Source organism: Lissotriton helveticus, chromosome 5_1 (assembly GCF_964261635.1).
Source record: "Lissotriton helveticus chromosome 5_1, aLisHel1.1, whole genome shotgun sequence".
NCBI lineage: Eukaryota > Metazoa > Chordata > Amphibia > Caudata > Salamandridae > Lissotriton > Lissotriton helveticus.
The window spans coordinates 1988918709-1988932110 of NC_136065.1; positions in this window are offsets into that span (position 1 = coordinate 1988918709).

The window sequence follows — 13402 nt, forward strand, 5'->3', positions numbered from 1 at the left end:
CCTGCTTCAGGGCCCTCCTTTATCTCTTCTTAGTCTTACACTGCCCAGTAAAACGCACTCTTTTCCAAATCTCTTTCCATATATTATCACTCTCAAAAGTGTTTTTTCCATGTAATGTTTATTTGATGGGAAGAGGAGGTTTCTGAGGTGGGAGTGTGGTTCTGAAAATCTGGACCCTATTGTTATCCCAATATCGAGGTCCAATACCCGTGTCACAAAATATCGACGTACCATGACGAATTTAGTGTCCATGAACCGATAATGATTAGGACATCATTCCTATGTATTTGCGTGACAATCGAGGGTAGCCAACACCCCTAAATCGTAGTTTCCGTCCCAATCCCTTAGACTCCATTTTGTGAACGGCATCCATCTTACGTCTTGCCCTCATGTTAAGTCAATTAAAGGTCGAGCTTGATCCAAAAGGACACGTCCACCTTCCCTGACTTCCCCCTGACCTGTCCAAACTGACTCCATTGCCTTAAGCCAAACCTTTTTGGGCGGCTCCCCGCCCAGTGGCCGAATACGATACTATCGACACATAACATTCCACAAACCATTCACCCCATACAGAACATGCTTTCTACAAACATGCACCTGTCCATACTTCTTCTTTATGGCCAGTTTTATGACTGGGTGGTACCTGCCTTTATTGGTGTTTCATCGATATCTGATGGGAGTCCCGGATCTTGCTGGGTAATCTGTCACGAACTGGACATCTAAAATGTGGGTTTGCTTACGTGACGCCGCACTTTGTATTATTACAGAAATATGTTTACAGCCATATCATAAACTCAAGAATTCTTGCTTGAAGCCATTATTTCTGTATAAAAGGAGAAGACTGGTTCTGTAAAAACGAACACGTACGGTCTCCTGAGAATACATGACCCGTGTTTGTCGTGCTTCTAGGACACGTGTTACTTGGTAGCTACCAATAAAAACTTGATCTCTGACTGCGACTAGAAGACTCATTGTTTCTGTGGTCCGGAACAAGGGAGAACTCAGAGGTCCTCGGGTGTTGTCCCCTGGCACCACCGGGTTCCTAAAAACCCGGCACCTCAATTGGCGCCCAACTCGGGGCGATATCAAGCGGCGACGGTCCAAGCCAGATGTTCGTGAGGAGCTTCGTGTGAAAATTCCGGAGGACGGCCAGCCACTTCAGCGACCCCTGTATGTCGACGTGGTTCCGAAGGTCTTTGCTGCGAGGTTCCCCGCGTCCCGACGGCTACGAAGGACTGCTGCCCTGACTATCGCCTTGTTTTGGACCCAGTGATCCTTGGTAGAGCGAAACGATAGACGAGTCTTCTAGCGACGTCACCGATCTTCAAATACTTCAGTTAAGTATAAGTGGAGTGTCTCCCAGTCCTTAGTTTGTCCTTAGTTTTTGGTATCCTTGAGATACGCTTTGATTTGGTACTTGCAAGCCCCAAAGCCGAAGGACTTGTGTTTTCACGAGAAATATCATAATAGATAAACCTTTGAAGTTTGAAGCTAGACTAGTGAGCGAAGATGCCTGGTTTTAGCAGACTTGGAAACTTGTTTTGTCTTGGTTATAATAGGGACTCCCGATTAGAGGATTCGTGTCCGGTTCCTCCAATTGGGACTCCAACGTATGAGCTCTATGTAAAACATGGCGTAGGTCCTATCACATATAATGAAGTGTGGATAAAATACACCCGTAAAGATGGTGTTTTAAAATGGTCCCAATATGGTAGTTTCGACTCAGAAATTCTAGATAACCTAGAGGTCAAACTGTTCAAAAAGAAAGCCCGACCGGCGATGTTTGACTCTTTCCGCTTATGGCGTAAAGAGGCCAAACAAAAGGCAATTAAACTAGAAAAGAAGAATAAGAGGGAAAGGGGTATTTCAGTAATACAAGCCGCGATAAAATTTAAAGACAACGAAGAGGATCGAATAAGTGAGCAGTTGCACAGGCAATGTAAAATGGCAATAGATAAATGCTATCCTGTTTTACCATCTCTTCAGCAAGAGACAGTAAAAGAGCGTGAGAAAGATCCATTAATGGCGCATTTGCTGAGTTCGCCACCACCCTATGCGCAAAATGCCACAGCACCTCCGCAACCTTTAGTTGCACCTCTGGTAGCTGTTATACCAGCTCCTCTACAGCACTCACCAGCTACTCTTCAGCTGGCTTCTATTTCTCTAGTGCAGCCTCCTCAAGGCTCACCAGTCACATCTACTTCTCCTACTGTTCCTTCTACAACTTCGCCTAGCGCACCTTCTATTTCTTCCGATACTAGTTCTGCGAACGCTTCTGTTTCTGCTTTGCGTGACTCTGTTCTGACACCAGTTATTTCTCTACTTTCACCTTCCGTCTGGCATAAAACGGCTATCAGCATGTAAACAAAAGAAAGATGAGAATGTGTCTGACTTTTTCACGAGATTTGAGGAAACATTCACCGACCACAGTGGCCAAGATATGGCTACCGAGGGTGGCCAAAGATTGTTTGTGGACAAGTTCGTACATAATTTGCTACCTGAACTATTTAATAAACTAAAAGACTCTGAGAGTGCTTGGGCTGTCTCTACGTCAGCACAGATTTTAGCTACAGCCCAGTACTATGAGAATAGGCGTAAAGACGAGCTAGACAAGGCAGATAAAAAGACGAAAGATTTGAAAACTAAGGTTCTCCTCCAGCAGGCCTATCCGCCGCGCACGGCTAGTCAGCCCGACTATCAACCGCGACAGCAGTATTCGAGGAACGCGCAAGGTAACGAGTTTTCCCACCAGCGTCCTACATATGGCCCGAATCAATGTGCGTATTGCAAAGAAGAGGGTCATTTTAAGGATAATTGTCCGGCTCTTGCGCGACGTTTAAACGGTGGTCAAGGTGTAAGGGGGAGAGGTGTTCAACATGCCCCTAGAGGTAGAGGCCGTGGAAATTTCACTCAGAATACAACTTCTTTTCCGCCTCAGAAGTCCATGAATAGCTTTGACCAACAGAATAATTCATCGTCTAAATCAGCTCAGTACTATGCTGACGACTATTACGCTGAACACGAAAATGAGGGTAACGATTGCTAGGACAGCCATGGACAAAGAGAGGGAGTTGTCTCAGTTCCGGTAGATCAGAATGGACCTCATGTCGAGGTAATAGCCTCAGGAGTGTCAGAGCCATTTCTGCTGGATACTGGTGCCACAAAAAGTTCTATCATGCACTCGAAACTTCCTGGCGCACCTTTGTCTGGCGAAATGAATGTCTCAGTAGGTTTCTCTGGCGCCCCTGTTAGAAACCCGATCTCTAGTCCTATGTCTCTTTCTGTTGGCCCATGCGAATTAGAAGCACCCCTCATTTTGACAACAGGTTGTGGTGAAAATTTGCTAGGTTTGGACTTACTAAAAAGGTTATATGCAACCTTGTACTGTTCTCCCTCGGGAGTACAACTTACTTTAGGCAAGAAGGTCATTTCTTCGATGTATTTATCAAAGGAAAATATTCCAACTGAATTATTGTCACTTCCTGATATACTCTGGGCTAATGGTTCTAATGATGTAGGTCGTTTGGAGATAACACCATATGTCATAACGTTGAAAGCCGACGTTAGGTTGCCACGTATTCCCCAATACAAAATATCTAGCGAATGCGAAAAAGCGTTGTTGAAAATTGTTCATGATTTGATTGATAAAGACGTCATCGAAGAAACAACAGGAAATGTCTGTAACAGTCCGGTTTTGCCCGTCTTAAAACGTACTGATCCTTCACAACCCCCTGTGTATAGGTTCGTGATCGACCTCAGAGAAGTAAACAAGATAGTTATCCCACAGTTTCCAGTCGTCCCCGACATTACTGCTTTATTGACAATGGTTCCAGCTTCAGCAAATTGGTTCTCGGTGATTGACCTGAAGAACGCTTTCTTCAGTATCCCGATTGCCGAGGAGAGTAGAGATATTTTCGGATTTAATTTAGGAGGACGAAGCTTCCGCTTCAAGTGCGCTCCTCAAGGCTACTGCGAAAGCCCATCCATATTCAGTCAGGCCCTGAAAACACAACTAGACACGATTGTTCTACAAAGTGGTTCAACTCTGATTCAGTACGTAGATGATCTGCTGATCGCTGCGGACACTGAAGAAATTTACAAGAAAGCTACGTTATCATTATTGCATCACTTATGTGACATGAAGCACAAAGTCTCCCTTTCCAAACTACAATTTTGCCGACAAGAAGTAACCTACTTAGGTCACGTCTTGTCGAAGGAGGGAAGGAGACTGACACCAGAAAGAATACAGGCAATTGCAGAACTAAGTGCCCCAAGGACACAGAGAGAAGTTCGAGCTTTTTTGGGCATTACATCGTACTGTAGACAATGGATACCAAATTTCTCACTGCTAGCTAAACCCTTGCTGGCACTACTCCGTAAAGATACGCCCAATCCTATGCCCTGGTCTGAAGATTGTCAGACGAGTTTTCACAAGTTGCGTGATGCATTGTGTTCAGCCCCTGTGTTGGGAAACCCCAACTACAGTAAGCCTTTCACATTATATGTCCATGAGAAGGAAGGCTGTGCATTATCAGTCTTAACACAACATTTTGGGAACAGACAGCGCCCATGCGCGTATTTTTCGGCAACTCTGGATCCTGTGGCTAAGGCACTACCAAGTTGTCTGAGGGCTACCGCCGCAGCAGCTGTCTGCATTCGACAATCCGCTGGATTAGTCATGAATAATACTCTGATCGTTATGGTTCCGCACGCAGTAGACATTTTACTAAACAGGACGAAGACACAACACCTTACTAGCGCTCGACTATCCAGTTACGAACTGACGTTGCTAGCAAGCCACATCCACATAAAGAGGTGTGATACACTGAATCCCGCAACGTTATTACCCATTCCGACAGGAATAGACAAGAGTGATAAACATGACTGCTGCTTTAGAAAAGAAGAAGAGACAAAAGGGAGAGTAGACTTACAGGACACTCCCCTTCCTGAATGCAATGATACTTTATGGGTTGACGGTTCATGTTTCAAGTTACCGAATGGTGATACGACTGCCGCATATGCTGTAACAACATTACACACCATTATAGAGACCGCACGTATTTCCCACAACTCTGCACAAGCTGCGGAAATTATTGCACTTACCAGAGCATGCGTGTTAGCAAAAGGAAAGCGAGTGAATGTGTACACGGACAGCCAATACGCCTTTGGCGTGGCTCACAGTTTTGGGAGATTATGGCGCGAACGTGGTTTCCTTACCTCACATGGTGCAAAGATACAACATGGTCAGCTAGTTAATGAGCTCCTTGAGTCACTGACCATGCCACTACAAGTTGCCATTATGAAATGCAGTGCACACAAGAAAATTCAAGACGATATTGGCCGCGGGAATGCATTTGCAGACGAGGTTGCGAAAGAGACCGCAAGGGACACGATGAGTCGAATGTATGTTGCGGGTCCCGCTAGATGTACTGCTGATGTGGGAATGTGTGAGGACACCATTGAAAGCATAAAATGCATACAAGCTGAGGCAACTGAGGATGAGTTGAATGAATGGAGAGAAAGTAAGGGTAGATTGGATACGAATGGTTGTTGGGTCGAATTATCGGAACACCAGCGATGGCTACTACCTAATGCATACGTACTTGCAGTGGTAACAATGGCTCACGGCATGGCACACATCAGTTCGAAAGGAATATGTAAGCTATTGGCCCCAGTATGGCAGAATAGCAATATCCCAAAATATGCAGAAAATGTGGTCAGAAACTGTATGATATGCCTAAAACACAATCCCGGTAAAGGAACTCCAACTCCAGCTGGTCACTTTGCGCCTCCTACGTATCCGTTCGAGGTTTTGCAGCTCAATTTCATTCACATGGAAAGGTGCAACAATCTAAAGTATGTGCTCGTTGTTGTTTGCGCTTTTTCAAGGTGGGTGGAAGCGTACCCCCTTAAAGACAATACTGCTATGACAACTGCCAAAGCCCTTGTCAAAGAGTTCTTCCCGAGATTCGGTATGCCTAGAATTGTCTGGAGTGATAATGGAAGTGAATTCATAGGACGAGTGATGAAGAGAGTGTGTGAGTGTCTAGGCATACACCAGAAATTCCACGCTGCAAATCACCCCCAATCAGCGGGATTAGTAGAGTGCTACAATGGCACTTTGAAACTCAAGCTAGCCAAGATCCAAGCCAGTACAGGTCTTAAATGGCCTGACGCCTTGCCCCTAGCACTCCTGTCAACTAGGATGACCGTCCATTCCAGATTAGGTCTTAGCCCCCACGAGATCGTGTTTGGCCGCCCAGCCAACGTCTGGGGCGTGCCAAGACCGAAGAAACTCTGCGAAATAGAACACCCCGTACTGCTTGATTATTTGTGCGAATTGACAGCTAAATTGCGTGTTTTACACCAACAGGTTCACAGTTCCTCTCCGCCAGCCTCTGACGATCCAGGTCATACAATCAAACCCGGTACGTGGATATTGGTGCGGAATTTCCAGCACACCAACAACGGACAGCCGAGGTGGACCGGACCATACCTGGTACTTCTTTCCACGAGATCAGCGGTTCGGGTGGACGGCAAAAAGAACTGGGTGCATGGGACCCATTGCAAACGGGTCCCTCTGCCCCTTCCATACGACCGGTGGGTCGATAAAGGACTTGCCGACTCTAAGACTGAATCCGTACCTCGTTTCATCCCTTTCAGCGATGCACGTTTAAAAGAGACTGGTACCGAAAAGGAGAGTGATCGTATTTTGCAAGGACGTGTGTCACCATCTATGCAATTGGACACTACCGAACCTGAGACATTGTTTAAAGACCACACCGTACCTGAGAAGCGACGATACAACCTGAGATCCAGCCCCAGGGACTAATAAAACCTTGATCTAATGTGATTTCCCTTTTCCCCCAAGAACTATTTTTTATCTTCCAGCTCTCTCGTCCCAGGGAACTAGCTCATTTTTGATTTTCGAACCGCCATTCGGTTCCGCTGCTAGGGTCGCGGTTGAAGTGTAGGGAGTGCAACCAAGGAAGTTTTAGGTCCACGGTTCTGGTTGGTCCGAGGGAGTCACCCCGGACCGAACGGAGCACGCTCCCTGGCAGAATCAACCTACCACCGCGGGCAGCAAGTAGAGGATGGAGTTTCCAAGGGTAGAGAGACCTGTCAAACTTACGAACTTTGAAAAACAATTGTGTACTATACTGTCCAAGAAAAGATTTTTAATAATATGTGTTCTAATGCTGTGTAGCACTGTGATGCTTTTGATTGGTTATGCTCTATTCGTATTTCAAGTTTCCCTATTCTCAAATGACACTCTGCCGACGCCTTCTCCCACTCTCTCCCAACATTCTTTTCACCCTCTACCTGAACACGAGTCTGCCAGAAGGCTCGAATTTGTAAATAACTCTTTCATCCAACTCCTACACCAACACCAGTCTATAATGAACACATCAAACTGTTGGATATGCGGACTCATGCCGCACACGACGGATAAGGGTATCCCATACTTCATCCTGCCATTTAGTTATTATGGTTCTCTGTGGGCTTTTCAGACCATGTTCCTATTCGCCCTAGAACCATACCCGACCCGTTCCACTGAAAGCGATTCCAGTAACAAGGCACTAATAGCAGGGATAAGAAATATGAGTAGAGAGTTCAACACATATCTGACTATCCCCAAAGATGAACTGACTCCATACACTCGTTGGAACGTAACCAAACATGGCGTTTACCTGATCAAGAGCCAGGCAGCAAAGAAATCCCGCCCAGTTTGGATAGTGCCCCACCGAGGCCACCTATGTTTACAAGGTATTGGTAGAGATCCCACTGCACAGTTAGGAAAGAGCATTTGCACAGAAACATATGTGCTCGCCTCCCGAACTTCCCCTATACTCTTAGCAGCCAAAGGCACGTATTTCGTCTGCCACGACCAAGCCTATACATGGTTACCCCCTGACTTCTCAGGCACGTGTTTCATCTCATTTCTGCTGCCTCCTACCTACACGGCCGGGCAGATTACCATCGGACAAGGACAGCTAGTGGTGTCGTGAGTAAAGACGACACCGCGGGTCAGGAATTCGCTGACTTCGCAAAAGGTTTTCTGCCATTTTGGGGGCCTATGGTGAACAGCAGGAATATTCGCCAGTTAGCAAGGATAGTTGAATCCGCCGTGACTACAACGGCCGGAGCACTTGGCAATTTGACAACCGAGCTTCAGTCGGATCGACTTATGACCCTTCAGAACCGAATTGCCCTTGATATCATACTCGCCGATCGTGGTGGTGTGCGTAGAGTCATCCAATCCAGTTGTTGCATATTCATCCCTGATAATGCACCGACAGTATACCAGGCCATCTCTAAACTACATGAAATATCTGGTTCCCTTCACGTTGAGAAAGGGGATTGGTCCTTGCTAGGGTGGTCCTGGGGACTGATCGCTGCCTGGGGATGGAAAACGCTAATCTTCATTGGGATGATCTTAACACTTCTGTTTATGTTCTGCCTATGTGTCCAGTGCGCTCCTGCACTCTGTGGCCTCTGTGCTACTCCATGTGTACGGAAGCCTGCGTCAAGGGACGAACTAAGCAACAGGATGATGTTACAGCAGCATCTCCACGAATTCCTTCATACAGATTTGGACTCGGATTAACATGAGTTATTGCCTTACATAAGGGCAAAAGGAGGGTCTGTGGTTCTGAAAATCTGGACCCTATTGTTATCCCAATATCGAGGTCCAATACCCGTGTCACAAAATATCGACGTACCATGACGAATTTAGTGTCCATGAACCAATAATGATTAGGACATCATTCCTATGTATTTGCGTGACAATCGAGGGTAGCCAACACCCCTAAATCGTAGTTTCCGTCCCAATCCCTTAGACTCCATTTTGTGAACGGCATCCATCTTACGTCTTGCCCTCATGTTAAGTCAATTAAAGGTCGAGCTTGATCCAAAAGGACACGTCCACCTTCCCTGACTTCCCCCTGACCTGTCCAAACTGACTCCATTGCCTTAAGCCAAACCTGTTTGGGCGGCTCCCTGCCCAGTGGCCGAATACGATACTATCGACACATAACATTCCACAAACCATTCACCCCATACAGAACATGCTTTCTACAAACATGCACCTGTCCATACTTCTTCTTTATGGCCAGTTTTATGACTGGGTGGTACCTGCCTTTATTGGTGTTTCATCGATATCTGATGGGAGTCCCGGATCTTGCTGGGTAATCTGTCACGAACTGGACATCTAAAATGTGGGTTTGCTTACGTGACGCCGCACTTTGTATTATTACAGAAATATGTTTACAGCCATATCATAAACTCAAGAATTCTTGCTTGAAGCCATTATTTCTGTATAAAAGGAGAAGACTGGTTCTGTAAAAACTAACACGTACAGTCTCCTGAGAATACATGAACCGTGTTTGTCGTGCTTCTAGGACACGTGTTACTTGGTAGCTACCAATAAAAACTTGATCTCTGACTGCGACTAGAAGACTCATTGTTTCTGTGGTCCGGAACAAGGGAGAACTCAGAGGTCCTCGGGTGTTGTCCCCTGGCACCACCGGGTTCCTAAAAACCCGGCACCTCAGGAGTATCAGGCAAGAGACACTTCACGGGCTTCCTCTGTGGGAGCCTTCAGGGAGAATCCCTCTTCATACCTACTTCCACCTGACCCTGGACTCTGCAACGCACTCACTCCCTTACAGGCTTGATTATACCCACTCCTCCCCAATGCACCTTATCTCACAGCTGACCTTGGGCCCCAGCCCCATATCAGGCACCATTGGGCTCCACTTTCATTTTTCCCCATAAAAACATTATTAAAATCACCTTCAAACTTAAAACATTGACTATAGCAGTAAATATAATTAGCACGCACTTTAAAGTATGTTCCACAGTAGCCCTTATGACCCCACCTGCTAATTAAATAAATAAAAACAGAAAGGCCATGACAGGGCCGGCTTCAGCGCTGATGCGAAAGTCTTTTTAGGCGCCCCACCACGGACCTCTTTCTCCGTAAATACCTTTACTACCACCTTCCAACAGTGCTCCTCATTCCTCCATGGCCTCCTCCTCGGATTTCCTCACTGCCACACCACAAGTGCCCCTCATCTCCCCATAACCCCTCCCCCTTATGACCTCCTCCTCGGAATCCCTCACTGCCACCCTCCACCAGTGCCCCTCATCTCTCTGTAGCCTTTCCCCTTCATCATCTCCTCCTCAGACTCACTCACTACAACCCTCCAACAGTGCCCCTCATCTCTCCTTAGCTCCCCCCTCCACCCCATGACCTCTTCCTCGGATTTCTTCACTGCCACCCTCCACCAGCGTCCCTCATCTCTCCGTAGCCCCCCGTGGACCTCCTCAGATTCCCTCACTGCCAAACTTCTCCAGTGCCCTCATCTCTACTTAGCCACTCTCTCATATGCATTTCATTTGTTGTATAGCGCTACTAATATCAGTGTAGTGTGTGTCAGTACTTTGCACCACGCACACATTAAACAGAGACAATGAATCATAAAAGTATGTAAATCAGTCTACAGGGAATTTCACATTAGCCAATTAGGTTTACAAGGTGTAGGAATCACATGTCATCCATACTGGTGGCAGTATATTTTAAAAGGGTTTGGTCTGGGGAAACACAACCTTAGGATTTAAAGAGTATTTCATGGGGGTCAGCTTTACTGATAAAAATGTATATCTGCCCAAACATACTCCGTTTAGCAACATTAGAACTATGAAAGACTGAGAAAGTTCTAACTATATCACAAAACAAAAAAAGCGAAGTTCTAACTCCATTCATGTTTGTATGCAGCTCTTTGGTGACAATTTATTGGTTACTGTCCTATGTTAGGATTGTAACTTCTTAACTGCAAGTAACGCAAGGATCTATGTGACAAAGACAGTAACTCACTGAGCTGCCACATAAAATACAGTTCATCTGCATTTAAAAACTAACAGGCAAATGATTGCTCTCCAGCAGGATCATAAATCACGAGCGTTATCTGGGCATTTTGTATTGTCTAATTGTTATTCTTGATAATGATAAAAACTGTTTAAATGAAGCGCACATGAAGTCAATCAATCAATCAATCAATCAAGGCATTTGTAGAGCGCACTACTCACACAGAGGGTCTCAAGGCGCTGGGGGGGGGGGGTACCGCTACTGCTCGAACAGCCAGGTCTTGAGCTTCTTCCTGAAGGAGAGGTGGTCTTGGGTCAGGCGGAGGTCGGTAGGGAGGGTGTTCCAGGTCTTGGCGGCCAGGAAGTATGTGTGATGCTCGGCCTGTGCAGACTTTTAAAAGAAAACCTACCTACTCCATTAGTCAAACTTTATGTCACAGGCAGCCTGATGTGTTAAGCAGCTGCAGGGGTCAGGAAAGGTGAATAGGAATAAACAAACTTCTTTTCTCCTGCTCTGCAGAGAAAAAGAAGTATCCACACAGCAGAACAAGAGGCAAAGGTTACCCATGTCAAAGAAAGGATTTGTCTCCTTTCGCCATGTGGAGATAAAGGGGTGTTAAAATAAACAAAGCCTCGTTCATATGTAAATGGTCTTAAAGACCTGTGAAGTACTCGGGGGCGGCTGCGATAATCTCTAAAACTGTGTGTGCGCGCGCCCCGGGAAGCTGTCTCAGCCCGGGCGCGCACACACAGACACCCTTTGAGGTCAATGCCGGTCGGTGCGTGCCTGCCTTCAAGCCCTCACTGAGAGGGCCAAGGCTCCTGTTTGGGTGGGCCAGGCTCATGTTTGGGTGGGCCCGGCCCACCCGGCCCACCCGCTAGAACCGGGCCTGCACTGCAGTCCGGAAAAAAAACGGACTGCCTTTGCCAGGGCACAAAACAGAGCCAGATAGAGATGCGTTTCAGGGCCTCCTTTAAAAAACTGCCGGTGCTCAGCACCGGTGAGACCAGACCCACTTAAAGCCCTGTGACTACCACACAGGACAGCTACCAGGAAAGCAAGACACCAGGACAGGCAGTGGCGTAGACTTGTGCAAGGAAGGAAGTGGGCCCTCTGGCAATAATCAGGGTTCAGTTGGCCGTCAGTGCTCTGGGACCCGGTGCCACTGCACCTGCTACACCAAGGACAGCAGCGTCCAGCAGACAGGCTTCCCTCGCAAACGAATAGTAAGGTTAGCACAGGTCCTGGTGCATGCTTGGATAAATGGGCACCTCACTCCGGTGCACAGCAGTAAAAAAAACAAGCATTTGCAATGCAATAGGTCTTGCATTTGCGAGAGTTAAAGCTATTGGCATTGTTAATGACAATGTTTTTAGGTCTCGCCTACAGCATTGCTTTAGCAACGCTTGTTTGGCGAATTAGAGTAAGGCTTTCAAAAGTCTACCCAAACTGCGGATTAGGTACAGTGCAAGTGAGCCAGGCGCGTGCACGCCAGCCACATTGCACATCACACACCATTTGTCTGAGCCTCGGCATCAGACTTCAAAGGAAGCCGCTCCCCCGCCCCCCGCAAGCAATGCCGCTCCCCCACCACGCAATGCCGAGAGCTTGTTGTAGAACATATGGCTTACTTTCGAGAGCTTGTTACACAATTGTACCGACTAAACATTTCGCCCCGAGTTTCTTCGAGTAAACACTACTGGTAAATAGTGGGAAGGAGTTGGTTCTCTGTTTTCAAGTTGTGCTGTCAGCAATTCGTTTGTCTGTGAGTCGCATGAGCGTGCTTTAGAGAGCAATCACCGAAGCACAACTGTGTCCGATGCTACCCTGACTTCAAAGGAAACCGCTCCCCCGCCCCCACCACGCAATGCAGAGAGCTTGTTGTTAGTAATACGCTTTGCTTTTCCCACGGAAGGTACGAGGACTCTGTAATGTTTCCCGCCCATTTCCCCTGTACTGAGCAGTGCCCAGTCTGTCCAGACCAGCATTGCCCGCCTGCGGAACCCACTGCCCGTTGCTGAGCACATCCTGGTCTTCAAAGATAAACGGGAAAGCCACAGCCCTCTCTCACCCTGGCTTACCCCAGGAGGCCAATCAATCACCACAGCGGGAAACGAGCTGTAACACAGCAGAACTGAACTGCATTTAGCATTCATGGTCCAACAGCTTCCGATATGTTTTTCGTTAACTGAACTCAAACATGCGCTTAGCAAAGTCGCCGTCCTTTGTTTGGCCAGTTTGTTTAGTGTCAGTTCAGAAAGCTGCTGTGCCCGTTACGTTACGGATTGCTGGGCCTCTTGAAACAGTTGGTTTCGACTGGATAGTCCCAGACTACTCACTGTCCAATGGAAGAATAATTTAATAAAAGTCGCCTTCACTTTTTCTCCGCATCCAGTGAAGTGGATCTTATGGTTTCTTCTGCCTATTATGGCTGGCACAACCAGCTCGTGGCCCCGTAAAATAATGTGTTTCATGTATGCGGGGTTCCAAAAGTAAAAAAATCTGTGGTTTTATTTATTTCTTTATTTATTT